Here is a 21,507-nt window from a genome sequence, read left to right on the forward strand (position 1 = left end):
GCCACACTGTTATGAAAGCTGTCTAAAAGCAAAATCACAGCAACCACTCACAGCACAGGTTTCATTTTACCTGCCAAAGGAATTCAGGGGTCTACTTTATTCACCAGAAGACGTCAACTTTGTGGAAACTACCCCTAAGGTGGGCTTAGCAGTTGCCAGAGTGTAAAAAAAAAAAAAAGTTGGCTCTACCATTCGAAGATGTCTCACATCTAAAGGACCTGATGTCAAGGTGGATAGCACAATGAAGAAGGCTTGGGAGGTTTCCACCTTTGCCATGAGAACAAACGTTACAGCCACGTCAGTCACAAGGTCCATGAGAGGATCAGTCCCAATCGCTAGTTGCCTAAAGAGTCTCTAGAGAACATATTGCCAGCTGTTTGCCTCTTCTCCAGCAGGCGACAGGGTTTCTGGCGGACGCATCTATGGAGTCTGTGACATTCGGAGCCCGCTCAGCGGTGCTCTCTAATAGGGCTAGGAGGGCTGTTTGGGTCAAAGCCTGGACTGGGGACAGCACATCTAAGAACAAGCTCTGTGCCCTACCCTTTTAGGGCCACCGGATCTTCGGGCCATCACTGGACTCCTTGCTGGAGAAGGTTTCAGACAAAAGCCACGGGTTCCCAATAGAGAAACCATACAGATGTGCTTCCCTCTCTTATCATCCACCCTTCATTCCCTCCAAAGCGTACAAAGGGAAGGGAAAAGACGGACGTTGGTCCTACCCCAAGGGAGGAAATGGTGAGACTTTGCCCGCTGGGCCGTCTACGACTCAGACCCTGGAAGTGGGGATTAGACTAATCCAGTTTGCCTCCCGGTGGGAAGAAGTGACGTCTAGTGCTGGGCCCTGGGCCTCATCTCTGAGGGCTACAGGATCTAATTCTCTTCCCCTCCCTGTAGGTTCGTGGTTACCCCCTGCCAGGCCACTTCGCTTAATCAGGCTCTATGCCTGGGGGTGCAGGAGTTGCTGTCCCTAGGGGCCATTGTCCAAGTTCCTGTGGGGGACCGCTTCAAATGGTTCTACTCCCCTCTGTTACCTAAAAAAAACAAAAAACAAATGGGTCCCTAAGGACCATTATTAATCTAAAATGCGTAAACAGAAGATTTAAAATGAAGTCGGTGCGATCAGCAATCCCGCTAATCGCAGTGGATAGTGTCATGGCTCCCATCGACCTCAAGGATGCTTATAACCATGTCCCTATTCATCCAGTCTCTCAACAATTCCTGCGGTTTGCGTTGTCCATCGAAGGGTCGGTGCTCCATTTCCAATTTGTGTGCTTGCCTTTCAGAATCTCTTCAGCCCCTCCTGTCTTTTCCAACATCGTGCTGGAGATGGTAGCTTTCCTCCAGGCCAATATCATCATGATTGTTCCATATTTGGACGATTTCTTCTTGATAGCGGATTCAGATTCTGGGCTCCGGGCTCAGGTGGATTTCACCCTTCACCTACTTCATGTTCTTGGCTGGATTGTTAACAGCGCAAAATCTAGTCTCATTCCAGAGCGACGTGAAAAGTTTTGGGGGTAGTCCTTGACTCACATCGTCAGTGTTCCTTCCCCTTGAGCGGCGGCAGGCAGTGCAGGAAGCATGTTACGCACTCTTCCGCTCCTCTCGGGTGCCCATTAGTGAATGCATGAGGGTCCATGGCCTCATGACGTCCTGTATCGGGGTAGTTCCCTGGGCTCAGCTCCATGGCACAACCCTACAGGCCTTTGTTCTTGGGAAATGGGATAGGGCCCCTCTTCCCAGGATCTGGTAGTTTCCTCACACCAAAGGTTAAAAGGTCATTAAAGTGGTGGATGTCGACAGTTAACCTCGTCAAGACGACCGTTTGGTACCCTGCATCTCCAATCTCCATTTTCACGGATGCTAGCGCGACTGGCTGGAGGGCCCATATAGGGCATAGCTATGTCCAGGGAGGTTGGAACAAGGAGGAGGTGGCTCAGTCCTCTGATTTTAGAGAACTCTGCGCCATCTGGAAAGCTGTGCGCAGCTTTGAGGAAAAACTCAGGGGTAGACATGTCAAAATTTTTTCGGACAACATCACAACTATATCCTTTATTCGTTACCAGGGATCCACCCGGAACCCGCGACTTTGAGACCTAGCAGCGAACCTTCTCGGATGGACAGAGCTAAGGATCCGTCACAGCCTTTCACGTAAGGGGGCCTGAAAACCTAACAGCAGACAACCTCAGTCGTAGGCAGATGGACCCAGGAGAGTGGACACTTCACCCCCACGTGTTCAGTATGATTACAGAAGAGTGGGGGACACCCCAGGTGGACTTATTTGCCTCCCAGGAGAACGCCAAATGTCCCCGTTACTTTTCCAGCGGGGCAGACAGGCATTCCCTGGAAATAGACGCTCTCTCTCAGACCTGGGACTGGGAACTCGCTTACGCTTTCCCACCCGTACCCCTAGTCCTGAGAGAGATTCTGGGGTCTCCAGGCACCGTAATATTCACTCCCTTCTGGCCCAAGAGGCCCTGGTTCCCATTCCTTGCTGCCCTCTCGATCCAGGACCCTATCCATCTACCTCTGAAAACCAACCTTCTGCGGCAGGGTCCTCTGGTATGCCCAGAGGTCCAAAGGCTCAGACTGGCAGCCTGGATGCTGAGCGGGTAAAATTTTTGAACCAGGGTCTGTCAGACGGGTGGTTGACTGCCCTCTGCGAAAGTCTTAAGGGGTCTACGAGGAGAGTATATGCTTGGGTCTGGGATACATTCTCAAAGTGGCCGGGCCATAGTATTCATGATCTCTGCTGGCCGGATATTTGCCAAACCCTGGATTTCTTGACTGATCTAGACAATGGACTAAGCCCTAATACCTGCAAAATCCAAAATCCAGGTGGCCGCCTTGGGAGCCTTTTTTGACTCCCCTTCCCCCCGGCAACCGCAGACTAAGAAATACCTTAAAGGGGCGGTCAGGCTTCACTCCTTTGTTAGGGAGACAGCCCCCCCATGGGACCTTAACTTGGTGTTGCAATCACTCCGCGAGCCTCCCTTTCGAACCCCTAGAGGAGCTCCCTATTAATGCCCTCTCCTATAAAGTAGCCTTCCTGATAGCTATCACGACCGCCAGGCGGTTAAGGGTTCAATCCCCTTTTATCAAAACCCCCTATATGTTCATATTTTCCTTCTTTCAGCCCAAGGTCCTTACTGATTTCCATAGGGAGCAGTCTATAGTCCTCCCCTCCTTTTATCAGGATCCTCGCAATGTCAAAGAAGAGGTTCCATAATTTAGATGTCAGACGAGCAGTATTAGGGTATTTGGATGATACCAAATCCTTCAGGAAAACTAATAACCTCTTCATTCAATTTCAGGGACCGGCCAAAGGAGGGGCCGCTACTAAAGACTCCATAGCACGATGGGTCAGACGGGCTATCCAGGAGGTATACCAATCCCAGGGGGCCTCCCCTCCGGGCAAATTTGAAGCTTACTCCACAAGGGCGGCTGCTTGTTCCTGGGCGGAGAGGGCCCAGGCAACAACGGACCAGATTTGGCGGGCCGCCACCTGGTCCAGTACCCATACCTTTACCAAGCATTACCGCCTGGACCTGGAGGCCGGCAGGGATATGGCCTTCGGGCGCAAGGTGCTACAGGCAGTAGTCATCCCCCCTTCCCCATGGGATGATGGGGGAACATAGGAATTAGTCCTACCTGTTAATTCCCCTATGGATATGATTGATGTATGTGCTAGTAGCACACGGTTCTTAGTACATATGCCCAACAGACACTGCAAACGCCATACAGATTTCCTCTCCAGACGCCGCTTAGAATATGTTGCAGAGGAATCCTGGAGCTGATGGCAACCAATCCTCTCCCCACAATTGCTCCTCTCTTCCTCTGCGCCAGTTTTGATGAAGCTCCCCGTAAATGTTCATGCGGTCCCTCAGCTGAGATTTGCCTGCTGTGTGTTTATACAATGGTGTGCAAATGGCCAGAACAACATATGGGATATACAGGCATCATTTAAGTAACAAAATACTCTCAGACGTAAGAATTCTTAGGGCTTGACAGGTATTCATCCTCTGTATAGAAACATGATTATCCCCATTGACTGACAGCAAGCAGAGGTCTTTACAGAACAATTGAAACAGTATACTAGGAAGCCAAAAAGCATTTCATTCTACTCTGATGATTAAGCTTTATTTATATAATACCGGACGCTTATTTAAAGGGGTTAATTGAATTGCGTCACTGATGGTATGCAGTACTACAGTTTTCCACCAGAGGGTGCACTTGCCTAAATCTCTTTCTATTAAACTTTTCAAGTACTTAAAGAGAATCTGTCGCCTACCTTTAGCGCTATGAGCTAAGCTTATGGGCTGAAGGCAGGTGACCCGCTGAGTCTGAGCATGTAAGTGTTATACTTACCTCTCCTGTCATTCCCCCGGTGTGAGCCCTGAAAGCCAACGCTGCAGTGCATTGAGCGGCGCTGCTAAGTAGTCCGGCCATTGTAAAAGTAGAACGGGTAGACCACTTAGTGCACCACTCAATGCACTGCAATGGCAGAGTACATACCGAGGGAACAACATTGGAGGTAAGTATAGTATAGAACTCACATCCCCGGCCTGTATTTTCTTTTCACTGGCCATATTAGTAGCCAGTAAAAAAATAATAATTGTGAGCTGTGAGCCAAACGGGCATCAACCCAACAAGCACTCAATGCATCCGTAGCTCCCATATGGGGGCTGCTTCTTTTGTAATCAGTCTATGACCTCTGACCTCTCCTCCCCCACTCTAACCAATCATTCCTGAGAAGAACAGATTTGTCAGAAACCAGGCTTTTGTACCCTTATTTAATGGGTAAAGCGCCTGTGAAACTCACATTTCCAATCTCATCTCCTTAATTAGAATTCAATTAGCTCTTGGAGAAGTCATTGACCCAGGGGTTCACTTACTTTTTCTCGCTGCTCAATAAAAGGCATGAACAGTACAACTGTCTGTGTGAAGTTTAATGACTTTGTGTTTGTTTATAATTGGGACTTGAATAACAATTAGACCACATTTTATTAATCATCAATGCAGACATCCGGAGAGTCCAAAAGGGTTCACTGAGGCCGGCTGTCCACGGGCGTTGCGATATCCCGCCGCAGGGGGGCATAATCTCACCGCGATTTTCCACGCAGATCTCCGCTATTAACCTATAATTAGGATAGGCTCATTGCGGCATACCGTGATTTTTTTAAATACGCGAACGGAAAATCGCCGCGGTTTTCCGCTCATGTGCATCGGGCTGCTCTTTCCATAGTTATCCTATGGAAAGCATGCATTGCGTTACCTGCGTGCGGATTATTGCCGCGGGTAACGCAGTGACATATCGCCCGTTTACAGGAGGCCATACACTTTCTCGCAAAAAAAAAAAAAAAGGGGAAAAAAAAGCATTTTGCGCTGGATCCCTCCGCACAGAATGGCCCAGTCTGCCGCACTATCCCCTATTGGCATGCCGTGTATATTGGCCCGGGGAATAGCGAGAGGACGCAACCTTTGGCCTCTGCCTAGTGAGCTGGGCTTATAGATACACTCAGCGTATGTGCCAAATGTAGTTCACAATCATGGTGTGAACATGTCTATGTTACTCTGACCAGCGAGGATGGTCATTCTCCAATCTCACCAATAGGGGGAGCCATTATGACATTATTTCTACAGTTTGCCTGAGATAAGCCGCAGACTTCTCTGTTAATAACTCACAGAAAGCAGAAAAATGCAAATAAAACAGCTGGAAGTTTACAGAGAGGAAACGGAGAGCATATCTGAAGGGCACCCAACAGCTAATGCCCCCTGCAGGAGGAGGGAATACTTACAAGCTGCAAGGGTGCCCACTGTCCCTATGATAACACTGATTGTCTACCTCTGAAAACGAATAAACACCATCTACAACTGGAATCTGAGTCACTTTGTAAATACACCATATTGTAGTATAACCGCCACGTCCGCGGTGTGGATTCACTTTACCGTGCTGGACCGCAGTGTAAACATTCATTTTTGTGTGCTGCTCTGCGTAACATAATGAAATCTTCTGCTGTCCTGCCTGGGAGTGCAGCTCTGGAGTATAATACAGGATGTAACCCAGGATCAGTACAGGATAAGTACAGGATAAGTAATGTATGTACACAGTGACTCCACCAGCAGAATAGTGAGTGCAGCTCTGGAGTATAATACAGGATGTAACTCAGGATCAGTACAGGATAAGTAATGTATGTACACAGTGACTCCACCAGCAGAATAGTGAGTGCAGCTCTGGAGTATAATAGAGGATGTAACTCAGGAGCAGTACAGGATAAGTAATGTATGTACACAGTGACTCCACCAGCAGAATAGTGAGTGCAGCTCTGGAGTATAATACAAGGTGTAACTCAGGATCAGTACAGGATAAGTAATGTATGTACACAGTGACTCCACCAGCAGAATAGTGAGTGCAGCTCTGCAGTATAATGCAGGATGTAACTCAGGATCAGTACAGGATAAGTAATGTATGTACACAGTGACTCCACCAGCAGAATAGTGAGTGCAGCTCTGCAGTATAATGCAGGATGTAACTCAGGAGCAGTACAGGATAAGTATTGTATGTACACAGTGACTCCACCAGCAGAATAGTGAGTGCAGCTCTGGAGTATAATAGAGGATGTAACTCAGGAGCAGTACAGGATAAGTAATGTATGTACACAGTGACTCCACCAGCAGAATAGTGAGTGCAGCTCTGGAGTATAATACAAGGTGTAACTCAGGATCAGTACAGGATAAGTAATGTATGTACACAGTGACTCCACCAGCAGAATAGTGAGTGCAGCTCTGCAGTATAATACTGGATGTAACTCAGGATCAGTACAGGATAAGTAATGTATGTACACAGTGACTCCACCAGCAGAATAGTGAGTGCAGCTCTGGAGTATAATACAGGATGTAATTCAGGATCAGTACAGGATAAGTAATGTATGTACACAGTGACTCCACCAGCAGAATAGTGAGTACAGCTCTGCAGTATAATACAGGATGTAACTCAGGATCAGTACAGGATAAGTAGTGTATGTACACAGTGACTCCACCAGCAGAATAGTGAGTGCAGCTCTGGAGTATAATACAGGATTTAACTCAGGATCAGTACAGGATAAGTAATGTATGTACACAGTGACTCCACCAGCAGAATAGTGAGTGCAGCTCTGGAGTATAATACAGGATGTAACTCAGGAGCAGTACAGGGTAAGTAATGTATGTACACAGTGACTCCACCAGCAGAATAGTGAGTGCAGCTCTGGAGTATAATACAGGATGTAACTCAGGAGCAGTACAGGGTAAGTAATGTATGTACACAGTGACTCCACCAGCAGAATAGTGAGTGCGGCTCTGGAGTATAATACAGCATGTAACTCAGGATCAGCACAAGATAAGTAATGTATGTACACAGTGACTCCACCAGCAGAATAGTGAGTGCAGCTCTGGAGTATAATACAGGATGTAACTCAGGAGCAGTACAGGATGAGTAATGTATGTACGCAGTGACTCCACCAGCAGAATAGTGAGTGCAGCTCTGTAGTATAATACAGGATGTAACTCAGGATCAGTACAGGGTAAGTAATGTATGTACACAGTGACTCCACCAGCAGAATAGTGAGTGCAGCTCTGGAGCATAATACAGGATGTAACTCAGGATCAGTACAGGATAAGTAATGTATGTAAACAGTGAGTCCACCAGCAGAATAGTGAGTGCAGCTCTGGAGTATAATACAGGATGTAACTGAGGATCAGTACAGGATAAGTAATGTATGTACACAGTGACTCCACCAGCAGAATAGTGAGTGCATCTCTGGAGAAGGTTGGGTGTGTGAGAGCTCTGCAGGATCCAGGGTGTGGTCACCAGTGAGAGGAATCTTACCCAGCCAAGTCTACAGGTGCTGGGCTTGCTCCAGCCATGGAGTCCCGGACCTCCTCCCTCCGGCTTCGGTCGGGGGGAGGGAGGACTGCACCCCAGGAGAGGAGAACACCTAGTCGGAGTGGCAGCAACGTCACCCTGACTCCCCTGGAGGAGCCAAAGAGGACTCGCAGCCAGAGGAAGAAAGAGGAGGATCATGCGGCAAAACAACGTTTGCAGGCAAGTTGGGCTGATTGTAAGGAGGGCGAGTCTGTAACGGATGTGGCATCACGCATTGCCAAATATATGAAGGACTATGGGCATGTCGGGAGGCAGCTTTACAAATATAGGCAGGAGCTGCGCGTTGCCCTCTATGATGCGGAGAGGGCCAGATCCCGCACCAGGAAATTGGCCATATCGCGTCAGATTGAAGCCTGTGAGGAGGCCATTGAGTTCTATGCGGAAGAAAGGGAAAGGATCCTGGAAACAAGTGGGCCTTTCAAAGAAAAGCTCTTGAACGATGAAAGGTTCAGCAAAATGGCGTCAGTGAGCAGCTGTGGCATTAAAGAGCGCTCTGCCAGGCACTCCAGCAGCAGCTCGGGAGAATCAGACAGTGCTGAGGATGGGCGAGCTGGGTGCTCTGGTGAGCAGCAATTGTCACTGCCAGGTGGGACTACTGGGCCCAGCATCCCAGCTGAACAGGTGAGCCTGCCCCCCACGTCGGGCGAGTCTGACCTGGAGGACACTGATGACAGCTGCAGCAGCAGTGGAGAGGGGGCGCTGATAATGCGGCAGATTCAGCTGCAGGAGTCCCCAGAGAGGCTACAATCCTGCTATTTTGGGAATGATTTGCCCCCAGACACCTCAAGCAAAAAGAGGAGGAAAAAGGAAAAGACATATATTCAAGAAAAGTTCGTTTATGTCACCAAGCACTCTGGTTTGGCTGCAAAGTCAGACCAGGGTGGTAACCCTGAGCTCCTAGTCCCGGGCTCTGTGGTGGGTCCGGTGCAGGGGACTGGGGAAGAGAGGGTTAATGCGGCCCAAAACTCCAAGCCCGCTTGTGCCAGTAGTGGGAATGGAGGAGTAAAGGAGGTAGAAAAGAGTGTCGGGAAAGCAAAGGGTCACGGCCAGTCCAGAGGTACTGGTGCTGTCGGTCACGTCCCAGTGGGAGGGGGGCGTGATCCGGCACCAGGTCCCACCTGTGGTGGCTTAGCTGTCCCCCCTGTGTCCCTAAAGCGTCTTTCAGGTGCAGAGGGGGCGCAGTGGGTGGTGGCTGGGTCTGCCGATCCTCCCGCCCATGGTAAACATCAGCCTGTTGTGCGAAGTAAGGTTGGAGGAACTACAACTTCCAGAGTGGCCAAGGTGGGCGGAGCTACAGCCACCAAAACCAAAAGAAGTGTTGAAGGGCCAGACACGGAAGCTGCTGGCATGCATCTTCAGCCACCCACTGAAGGTGCCATGGACTTGCCCTCTGGGCAGAAAGGGAAAAATAAGGATAAAGGTAAAATGGGTCCTGGTCCAGCAGCTAAGGCAGATGAGAGTGTGATAATGAATGCGGCTGTGGGTACCCCTGTTGCCCCTGTCCCTGCTGCCCCTGCTTCTGTGGGGACCCTGGGAACTCCAGGTATCCCCGATTCCCTGGTTAGTATGCCATCAGCTGTACGGGAGGGTGGGGCTTCAGAGGGTAGTCAGGGGGTGGGTCAGGATCCAGTCACCCCTCCAGCGGCAACAACATCTGGTAGAAGTTATGCCAGTGTCGCCGCTGGAGGGAGGGGAGAGGCGTCCTCCTTGTCTTTGGGCTCTGGGGACGGCGTTTTGCAACAGCGCCTCCTGGAGGCCTTGAGGAGGGGGAGAGCTCGATGAATGTAGGGGGCAGAGTTGTGGATTTGTCTCTCTGGGTGGAGAGACATGGTCTTGGTGCCTTTCGAGAACAAAGGGGGGGGAGACCGTCTGGTCCCTGCCGACAACCGGGCAGGACATTGGCCGTAGGAATGTGGCTCATCTTCAGTGGAGAGGCAATGACGCGTGCCCCTCAAGGAGTAAGGTGGTGGAGCTTCTGCTGAAGATGGGTTTCAGGGCAAATGACATCTATGCCCTGATTCATCCTTATGGCACGTCTGAGTTCGACATCAGCTTTGCTCGCCCGGAGGGCCTGGAGCTCTTCTGGGGGAATTATGAGCTGATGAAGGACGAGCCCGGCTGGCGCGGTTTCACTGCACAAGTGGTAACCCGCCAGACTGGAGTCAAGAGAGTGACCGTTTTGACTCGTAACGAGTCCCTCTCTTGTTACGATATCATGACTTGGATAAGTCGGTACGGAGAGGTGGTGGATATGCCCAATAAGAACCGGGACGAACATGGCATCTGGTCCGGAGCCTGGACGTTTATGGTGAAACTTAAGCGTTCAGGGAATTCGGTGGCCCACATACCATCTGCGGCTTTCCTTGGCAGGGATCGTATCTTGGCCTTCTACCAGGGGCAGCCGAAGCTCTGTCACAAGTGCGGCGACCCCACACATTTGAGTGCAGCCTGTAACGTCATCAAGTGCGCTCTGTGTGGCGAGGTAGGTCATCTTGCGGCATCTTGTACAGAGATTAGGTGTCACCTGTGTGGTGACCTCGGTCACCCATTCAGTCGCTGTCCGCGCTCTTTCGCCAATGCGGTCAGGGCCCCAGCGGAGGAGAGCCGTGAAGTTGCTTCTGCAGGGAAGGGGACCAGCAGAGGCGATGGAGCCCAGGAGCCAAGGAAGAACAAACATGCTGGGGCAGCCAAGCTAAGGCGCCAAGAGAAGCGTGGAAGGGGCAGGGAGCTGGTGGAAACCCAGGTGGCAGGTGGGTCAATGCTGGCCCCTGCTCCGGACGCAAATCATGTGGCTGAGGCTCCAGGGGACAGGGAGCTGGATGAGGAGGTTAGGAGGATCCAAAGGGAAGAGGATGCCACTTATTCAGATTCTTCCCACTATGAAAGTGTGGGTGAGGGCAAGGATGAGTGGCAAAAGAAAAAGCGCAAGCAGGGCTCCAAGAAAATGAAAAAAAGGGAAGGGAAATCTTCCCCTGCAACGGGCCAGGTGCAGGAAGGCAATCCAAACTCTCCTCTTGTTGGGCTCTCCAACAGGTACCAAGCTCTCTCGTCCTCGGAGGGAGAGGTGCCTAGGACAAGCGTGGGGCCTACAGGGGGTGCTGAGCCTTCCTCTTGTGGGGGTTTGGTGACCTCCAGGGGGAGGGCTGGCCCAGAGCCCAGTGGCAAGGAGGACGAGGTTGAGGAGCCCCTTGCCATGGACCTTTCAGTGTCCAAGAAACGTGGCAAGGGGTCATCCTCAGACCCTGATGAGAAGGGGGGTGGGAAGAAGAAAGCCATCTAACTCAATCACCAATGATGGCGGCACCCGCTCCGTTGACGCTGGCATCCATTAATGTTGCCAGCATTAAGTCTGATATGGCTAGATTTGCGGCCTTTGATTTTCTCGGCCACGTTGAAGCCGACATTTTGTTTTTGCAAGAGACCAGGCTGCCAAATTTGGCAGCTGTGCATAAGGCAAGGAGGGAATGGAGGTCTGGTCCATCTTACTGGTCTCTTGCGGCCGAGCCATATAGCGGAGTGGCGGTACTTTTTACCGCAGCGGTTGAATGCCGACGGGTTATCGAGTTAGAAATAGGGAGGTGCCTGATCCTGGATGTTCTCATGAAGGGACAAGAGCTTCGGCTAATCAACATCTACGGTCCCCAAACCAAGCGGGACCGCAAGGATCTCTTTATGAGGATCAAGCCGTACCTGTTTACCTGTCGGCAGGTGATCTTTGGGGGTGACTTTAACGCAGTCACGAGGACCCGTGACAGGGGAGGCTCCCTAGGCAAGCTGACTTATGATAGCGTCGCGCTTAATAGCATAGCTAGCGAAGCTCGCCTGGTGGATGTCCACATCCGGCACACCCCAGGCCACGCGGGTTTCACCTATTATAGAGGCGAGTGCAGGTCTAGAATAGATAGGTTTTATTTGAAGGAGGAAGCCATCTCTTCACCAGTTTCTGTTGTTGAGGTGGAATTCTCCGACCACTGTCTGATTTTGTTTTCCCTGAATGTTGCAGAGACCCCCCGGATGGGTAGAGGCTTATGGAGGCTGAATTCATCACTCCTGGAGGAAGCAGAGATAAGACAGTCCTTTGAGGATTTTCTGCAGAGCCAGGTACCATTACTGGATCTTTGTAGCAGTATGTCAGAGTGGTGGGAGATGTTCAAGATCAGGGCGGCGAGGTTCTTCCGCCAGCTCTCTAGCCTCAGGAGCCTGAGTAAGTACCGTCTTTATCAGGGCCTGAGGAGGAAACTCGAACATCTCGTCTCGACTGGAGGTAGCCGCGAGGAGATCTCCAGAGTGAAGTCTTTGCTCAAAGGGTGCCAGTATAATAGGCACGCATCTTTGGTTTTTGAGAGGGACTTCGGGAAGTACCACTCACCTGACCCTTACAGAAACTGCAAGATGTCAGTGAATCGTAAAGTTGTCACTGGACTGATCGACGGTACGGGATCTCTGAACAGGTCCAGATCAGGGATTCTGGAAGTCATCAGATCCTTCTACTCGCACCTTTTGAGAAAGAGGGATCTAGATCGAGATGTGAAGTCGGCTTTCCTGGCTGAAGCTGTTCCTGAGCCAGGGGATGACATCTCCCTTAATGTTTTGACAGAGGAGATCAACATAGAGGAAGTTAAACTGGCGATTGATGGGCTTGCGCTCAAAAAATCGCCAGGACCGGATGGCTTAACATCTGAGTACTATAAGACCTTTAAGGACCTCTTGAGTCCCCTCTTGACTGAGGTATTCAATGAGTGTCTTTCCTCGGACACTCTCCCAAAGTCAATGAGGAGGTCGGCTTTGATCCTTCTGTCAAAGGGTAAAGACTCGAGCCGTATTGAGAACTGGCGTCCCATAGCGCTTCTCAATACGGACAGGAAGGTTCTGGCAAAAGTGCTGTTTAATCGGCTGGTCAAGTTTGCACCCCGGCTCCTCTCGGGCGCCCAGCATTGCTCTGTTCCAGGCCGTAGCACCTTTAGTGCTGTTCTAGGTGTCCGGGAGGCAGTGGAGCAGGGTAGGGCTGGTCACTGGGAGGGGTACCTGCTGTCCTTGGATCAGGCCAAAGCGTTTGATCGGGTTAATCACGAGTACCTCTGGTCTGTTCTTCTGAGATATGGCCTGCCAGTGGGGTTTGTCAATTGGCTCAAGACATTGTACGCGGGGGCTGAGACTTTCCCGCTAGTGAACGGTTGGGTCGGCCACCCATTTGAGGTTGGGTCTGGCGTCCGTCAGGGTTGTCCTCTGAGCCCCTTGCTGTACGTGTTTGCCATTGATCCTTTCCTTAGGATGATTGATGGTGGGCCTATGGCGGGGTCGGGATGGATCGGGCGGTGCCGGAAGCCGCCCTCAGGGTGGCAGCGTACGCTGATGACGTCACCGTCTGTGTCCTCGAGGGGGGAGGCAGAGTACGTGATGGCAGAGGTGGATCGCTACTCGGAAGCATCCGGGTCCGGCATCAACTGGGATAAGTGCGAAAGTCTCTGGTTAGGAAGGGGAGATCCTACATTTAGTCTCCCGGACACCCTTCCAGTGCCCCAGGACTCGGCTAAAGTTCTCGGCATCAAATTTGGCCGGGGAGATTACCCCATGCAAAATTGGGTGGTCAGGCTCGATGGTGCCACTCAGAAGGTGGCCCAGTGGAAGGGTTGGTCTTTGACCCTTCGGGAAAGGGTTAACCTGATCAAAACATACCTGCTCCCTTTATTCATCTACCTGGGCAGTGTATGCATTTTGCCAGAGCCTCTCTGGACTCGGGTCTACAACCTGTTCTTCCTAATGTTGTGGGGGAACAGGTTGAACCTAATTAGGAGATGTCACATATCGCACGAGGAGACTAGGGGGGTTATCTATGGTCAACCCCGTGGTGTTTCTCGTAAACACCTTTGTTAAGATCAATATAGGCAACCTCTGGCAAGAGAGGGCTCCTCCGTGGGTATTCTCCTGTTGGGGATGGCTTCGGCCTTTCTTCCAGGAATGGGAGACAGGAGGGCGAGTGAAGGATCTTCGCACGCAGCACGGGCATCTTCCGGCTTACGCTACCGTGGTTCTGAAGATGATACATCGGTGGGGTCTGGGGATGTGGGAGATCAGAACTCTGTCGAGGAAACTCCTCGATAAGAGGGTTCTGTTGACCCATTTCCAGAAGCCCCTGGCGCTCAAGGACTGCCCAAGTCGGGACCTGGAGGGAGGGTTACGTTTATTGAATTCTGACAGGATCCCCTTGAAGTTTTGGGACTTGACTTGGCGCTGTTTCCACGGGAGACTGTATGTAAGGGGCAACTTGAAGAGCAGGCCACTGGTGGATAGGGGTTGTCCCCGCCAGGAGTGCAGCAACGTACTGGAAAGCATGGAGCATTTCCTGCTTCAGTGTCCCTTTAATACAGAGGTGTACAAACGGGTGGGAGCCTCCATTGGTTGGCCCAGGTTGGCACGCCTCTCGTATGCGGAATGGGTCTATGGGGCATTCAGGGACCTTGGTGGCAGGGACCGGTGCACTTTATTCTTAGTCAGCCTAGTGGTCAGGTTTCACATTTGGAACGCACGGTGTCTAGTTTCGACGGAAGAGAAAATCCTCCCCGTGAATGAGGTGAATAGAAACATCCTGGGTGACCTGGTGAAGGTGCGCTCTCTGGATTATGAGAGGTTGGGCACGACTAAGGCCTCTCTCCTATGGAGAGGGTTTGTATTTCGTTAGGGACAGTCTTCTTATTGTTAGGGTCTTTGTAGGGACAGAATAGGGAGAGGTAGGGACAGTTTCTCCGAGGGTAAGTTTTAGGGAAGGAGTAGGGACATTGTAGGGACAGATTAACTATAGGGATAGTTTTTCTCTATTTGGTCGGTGCCCGGCTTATCATATCCAGTCCTTGTGGAGGGCTGAGTGTGACACTAGTAGAGTTTTTGTTTTCGGTCAAAGATCAGGTATGTACGGCTGCAGGTAACTGAACCTTAGGCTTTCGGGTATTAATATGTAGTGTTGGTTTGTAGTTATGTAATGTGAGAGGTTATATGTTTTGTTTTGTATATAGGGCTAGGGGTTATAGATAGGTTGGGTGGGGGTTTATTGGGGGGAGGGGGGGGGGATTTATGCCTCAGCCGTAGCTTGACATGTCCCGGACAATGAACACTGGGCACGGACTGTTGGTGCGGGCGTGGCCCTCAGGCTGCGGCGGGCAGGGTGTGTGTATGCGGTGCAGCTCGGCTCGTCCTGGACATAGACATTGAGCATGGACTTGGGATGCAGGCGTGGCTCCCAGGCTGCACCGTAGGGGGTTGTTTGGGGTGTGTGGTGGTTTGGTCAGGGTATAGGGTTAGTTTAGGATTATTTAAGGTTTTATTCTTTAGGTGGTGGGCATCACAAAAAAAAAAAAAAAATTAATCAAAAAAAAAAAATAGCAAAAAAAAAAGAAAAGGTATTGGGTTGTTATTATTATTGTTATTATTATTACTTTTTGTTATTGCTGTTTGCATTATTATTATATCATTGCTTCGGTTATTAGTCAAGTTTTCTTTCTTCTTCTTTGGGATTTCGGGCTGGATCCTGTGAGTTAGGGATGTTTTCTCACATGTGGGTATATTGTTATATGTAGTATGTAATGTATATGTATTGGTGAGGATGAGTGAGTGTAGTTTGGAGTGCAGGTTGGTGTAGTGTGCTGTGTGTATTATTTGGACCAGATGGACCCTTTGCTTTTGTTCCTTTGTCCTGCAGTAAGGCAAAGTACAGATAATATAAGTGATGATTTGGTTTTGCTTTATGTTTATGTCTTATGCCAAGTGAGCGATATTTATGTTCTGTTTATTGTTATGTTTTTCACTTTTATAATAAAAAGATCTACAGGATGGAACTCAGGAGCAGTACAGGATAAGTAATATATGTACACAATGACTCCACCAGCAGAATAGTGAGTGCAGCTTCTGGAGTAGGTGTGTGCTGGTTAAGCTCTGCAACTTCCAGGGTGTGGTCAGAGAAGGAGGTTTTGCTGAGCTTGGATCCCAGAGAAGGTGCACTTTTCTGGGCTTTGTTGGATATGGAGTCCCGCACCTCCTCTCCCCGGGGCCACTCGGGGGGAGGGAGGGAAGTGAAGGCATTGCTGGCATCAGCAATGCCGAAAGAAAGTTTGCCACTGGTGCCGGAGAAGCCAGCAGCACGCAGGAAAACAGGAGCTTCTGCTGCAGGTAAGAAGAGACTTGGACCTGGTCGTGGCTGCAGCAGCGTGGCACCATTTGTCAGCACGGCGGCTTCTGATAGCGCAGGGAGTGAGATTGTGACCCGCAGCCAGACCCGCAGGAGAGCAGGTGAGCCGCAGACCCTGGCAAGTATGGGTAAGTGGAGCGAAAGAAAGAAGGAGGAATCAGTGATTGAGCTGGCCTCCAGGCTGGCTAAGAGTATTAATGACTATAACTTTGCTGGAAAAATGTTGGTCATGCAAAAAGGGAAGGTGCGCGATGCCAAGCTGATCATGGAGCAAAATGCTTCTAAGGACAGAAAGGCAGAAGCCAGAAGGGCAATAAAGAAATGCAAGGACTGCATTAGAATGTGGGAAGCGGTGAGGGAGAAAATACTGGAGGAGAGCGGTCCCTTTAAGGAAAAAATAATAAATGATGACCGGTTTGCAAAGATGGCGGCAAGGTGCAGTGGCCAGGAGCAAAGCGAGTCAAGCAATGATGAAGCCTCAGATGAGGAATTGTTTGAGGATGTGCAGGAGACCCTGGAGGAGCAGCCCGTATGCTCACAGGAGCTAGTACCAACACCCAGTGGCACTACAAGTTCCAGAGAGCTGTTGCCTGAGGAAATTGGACTGCCATCTACCTCAGGGGAATCAGAGGTGGAGGGAAACGCAGGAAGGCTACAAGTGCAGAAGACCCCACAGCCAGAAGCCTCTCTGCATATTGGGGGCTTCATGTTTGGCAATGAGATGCCGGAGGAGGATGTAGAGATAAAGAAAAAGAAAAAGAAACCTGTTAAGCTGCAGGAAAAGCTTGTGTTTGTCAAAGTTCCCGTGAGGACTGACCTGGCTGCAAAGTCGGATCAGAGTTCTGACCCCAAAAAACCCCCTGGCTCGGGCTCTGTGGTGGGCCTGGAGCAGGGAGTTGGGGAGAAAAGGGCCCAGCTGGTCAGACCCCCTGTCCCTGTGTTAGTTGGTAACAGGAGCAAGGAGGTCAGTAAGAAAGGCGCAGTAAAGGCCAGTACAGATGCAGGTCGCGGTAACAGCAAGGAGGGTGGCAGCGGTGCCACTAACACAGCAAGTGCTGCCGGTGATGCGGAGGGGGCTGCGGACCTAAAATCAGGGGTCTCCCATAATCTGGGAGTAAGTCAGGCCGGATCCCGCGCCTCCAGTGATGTGGAGGCAAAAAAGAAAAAAGGAAAAAGTAAAAACACAAGCAAAAGTCCGGAGGCTTTACCATCTACCTCCGGAGAGGCCAGGACCCATGGACCACATGATCCAAGGATAAAAGTGGTAGATCCGGGTATGGATGTGCGAGAGCGTGTGGTGGATGTGAGGGACAACGCCGAGAGTAAACAATTCTCTGCAGGTTCTGGGCCTTCGGGCACCTCAGGCCCCCCTGGCAGCCGGGGATCTGGAGGCCCAGGGGATAAGGTGGATAGGCCGGGGGGGTCACAGGTTCCAGTCGCCCCTCCAGCGGCGACAACAACTGGCAGGAGTTATGCCAGTGTCGCCGCTGGAGGGGAGGGGTCCTCCTTGTCTCCAGGCTCTAGGGAGGGCGCTTTGCAACAGCGTCTCCTGGAGGCTTTACGGAAGGGGGAGAGTACAATCACAGTTGGAGGAAGAGAGGTGGATCTATCTCTCTGGAAAGAGAGACATGGCTTGGGTGCCTTCCGAGAGCAAAGGGGGGAGACCGTATGGTCCCTACCGACACCCGGGCAGGACGCAGGTCGTAGGAATGTGGTCCGTCTTCGTTGGAGAGGCAATGATACATGCCCCCCGAGGGCAAGGGTAGTGGAGCTTCTGCTGAAGATGGGCTTCAGGGCAGTTGACATCTTTGCCCTGATCCATCCTTACGGCACGTCTGAGTTTGACATCAGCTTCGTTCGCCCAGAGGGCTTAGAAATCTTCTGGGGGAATTACGAGCTGGTGAAAAACGAGCCCGGCTGGCGAGACTTTGCCATCCAGGTGGTGTCTCGCCAGAACGGTATCAAGAAGGTGACCGTTTTGACTCGTAACGAGTCACTTTCTTGCTTTGACATCATGACGTGGCTCAGTAGGTACGGAGAGGTGACGGAGATGCCAAAAAAGAACAGGGATGAGCACGGCATATGGTCTGGGGCCTGGACGTTCATGGTCCAGCTGAAACGTTCAGGTAACTCAGTGGCACACATACCTTCTGCAGCCTTCCTCGGCAGGGATCGTATCTTGGCCTTTTACCAGGGGCAGCCGAAGCTCTGCCACAGGTGCGGCGACCCCTCACACTTGAGCGCCGCTTGTAAGACCTTGAAGTGCGCCCTGTGTGGGGGTCTGGGTCATCTAGCCACCTCCTGTGCGGAGATTAGGTGTAACCTGTGTGGTGACCTCGGTCACCCATTTAGTCGCTGTCCGCGCTCCTTTGCCAATGCGGTCTCAGCACCTACGGATGGGGGTCATGATGTGGCCTCCGGGGGTGAGGGGACCAGCAGAGGTGGAGGAGCTCAGGAGCCAGGGAAGAACCGGCAAAAGACGCCTGCAGAGCAGAGGCGTCAGGAGAAACGCAGACGGAGCAGGGAGCTGACAGGAGCACCCACAGCAGGTGGGTCGATGGTGGCCCCTGTTCCAGAAGCAAATCTCGCGGCTGAGGCTTTGAGGGACAGCGATTTAGATGAGGAGGACAGGAGGATCCAGAGGGAGGAGACCAACTCTGCAGATTCCTCTCACTGCGAAAGTGTGGATGAGGAAGGCAAGAGGTGGCTAGAGAAACGGCGTAAGCTAGGTGCCACGAGGAGGAAACGAAGGGGGGATTCAAGATCTTCTCCCACCCCGGGCCAAGTACTGGAAGGAAAAGCCTGCTCACCTCCAGTTGGACTCTCCAATAGGTTCCGAGCCCTCCGAGACATCTCTTCCTCCTCTTCTGAGGGGGAGGCGGAGGGCAAGGTTCCTAGGGCAAAGGAAGGGTCAACAGGGGGCGCTGAGTCTCCACCTCGTGAAGGCATAGTTCCTTCTGGGGTGGAGGCTACTCTGGAACCTGGAAACAAGGACGACGGGGTCAGGGGATCCCCTGCTATGGACACATCTGTGTCCAAAAAAAGAGGCAAGGGGATTTCCTCTGACCCCGAGGAAGCGGGTGTGAGGAAGAAAGCCGTCTAATTTAATCACTCATGATGGCGGCACCCACTCCGCTGACTCTGGCATCAATTAACGTTGCCAGCATTAAGTCTGATACGGCTAGATTTGCGGCCTTTGATTTTCTCGGCCGCGTTGAAGCCGACATTTTATTTTTGCAGGAGACCAGGCTGTCTGATTTGGCAGCCATACATAAGGCAAAAAGGGAGTGGAGGTCAGGCCCTTCCTACTGGTCTCTTGCGGCCGAGCCGTATAGCGGAGTGGCGGTACTTTTTACCGCAGCGGTTGAATGCCGACGAGTTATTGAATTAGAAATGGGAAGGTGCCTGATCTTAGATGTCCTCATGAAGGGACAAGAATTAAGACTTGTCAACATCTATGGTCCCCAGTCAAAAAAGGACAGGAAGAGTCTCTTTATGAGGATCAAGCCCTACCTTTTTACCAGCCGCCAAGTTGTCTTTGGAGGTGACTTTAATGCAGTCACAAGAGCCCGCGATAGGGGAGGCTCTGGAGACAGGCGGTTGACTTTTGACAGCGTCACACTTAATAGTATAGCTAGCGAGGCTCGCCTGGTGGATGTCCACATCCGGCACACCCCAGGCCACGAGGGGTTCACCTATTATAGAGGTCAGAGCAGGTCTAGAATAGACAGGTTTTATTTGAAGGAGGAAGCCATCTCTTCACCAGTGTCCGTTGTTGAGGTGGAATTCTCCGATCACTGTCTAATATTGTTTTCTCTGAATGTTGCAGAGACCCCCCGGATGGGCAGAGGCTTTTGGAGACTGAATTCATCACTCCTGGAGGAAGCAGAGATAAGACAGTCCTTTGAGGATTTTCTGCAGAGCCAGGTACCATTACTGGATCTCTGTAGCAGTAAGTCAGAGTGGTGGGAGATGTTCAAGAGGAGGGCGGCAAGGTTCTTCCGAGAGCTCTCCAACCTCAGATGCCTGGACAGGTACCGCCTGTACAACGGCCTGAGGAGGAAACTCGAACATCTCGTTTCGACTGGAGGTAGCCGCGAGGAGATCTCCAGAGTGAAATCTTTGCTCAAGAAGTGCCAGTACGATAGACACGCATCCTTGGTTTTTGAGAGGGATTTCGGGAAGTACCGCTCGCCCGACCCTTACAGAAACTGTAGGATGTCAGTGAATAGTAAAGTGGTCACTGGACTGATCGATAGTACAGGATCCCTGAATCGATCCAGATCAGGGATTCAGGAGGTCGTCAGATCCTACTACTCGCAACTCTTGGGAAAGAGGGATCTAGATTCGGAAGTGATGTCGGCTTTCCTGGCTGAAACTGTCCCTGAGCCGGGGGTAGACACCTCTCTTGATGTTTTGACAGGAGAGATCAGAATAGAGGAAGTTAAACTGGCGATTGATGGGCTCCGGCTCAAAAAATCGCCAGGACCGGATGGACTAACATCCGAGTATTATAAGACCTTCAAGGACCTCTTGAGTCCCCTCTTGACGGAGGTATTAAATGAGTGTCTTTCCTCGGGCACTCTGCCAAAGTCAATGAGGAGGTCAGCTTTGATCCTTCTGTCAAAGGGTAAAGACTCGAGCCGTATTGAGAACTGGCGTCCCATAGCACTTCTCAATACGGACAGGAAGGTTCTGGCAAAAGTGCTGTTTAATCGGTTGGTCAAGTTTGCACCCCAGCTCCTCTCGGGGGCCCAGCATTGCTCTGTTCCAGGCCGTAGCACCTTTAGCGCTGTTCTTGGTGTCCGGGAGGCAGTGGAGCAGGGTAGGGCTGGTCACTGGGAGGGGTACTTGCTGTCCTTGGATCAGGCCAAAGCGTTTGATCGGGTTAATCACGAGTACCTCTGGTCAGTCCTTCTGAGATATGGCCTGCCAGTGGGGTTTGTTGATTGGCTGCGAACATTGTATGCAGGGGCTGAGACTTTCCCACTGGTGAACGGTTGGCTTGGCCGCCCTTTTGAGGTGGGTTCCGGTGTCCGTCAGGGCTGTCCTCTAAGTCCCCTGTTGTATGTGTTTGCGATAGATCCCTTTCTTAGGAGGGTTGATCGTGGACCTATAGCAGGGGTCGGGATGGACCGGGCGGTGCCGGAGGCTACCCTGAGGGCAGTGGCATACGCCGATGATGTCACGCTCTTCGTATCCTCAAGGGAGGAGGCGGAGTTTGTGGTGTCGGAGGTGGATGCCTACTCAGAGGCATCCGGGTCCAGAGTCAACTGGGATAAGTGCAAAAGTCTCTGGTTAGGAAGGGGGGATCCTGTGTTTGATCTCCCGGACACTCTTCCGGTGCCCCAGACTTCAGCAAAAGTTCTTGGCATCAAATTTGGCCAGGGGGATTACCCCATGC

The sequence above is a fragment of the Eleutherodactylus coqui genome, chromosome 1, assembly GCF_035609145.1.
Source record: "Eleutherodactylus coqui strain aEleCoq1 chromosome 1, aEleCoq1.hap1, whole genome shotgun sequence".
NCBI lineage: Eukaryota > Metazoa > Chordata > Amphibia > Anura > Eleutherodactylidae > Eleutherodactylus > Eleutherodactylus coqui.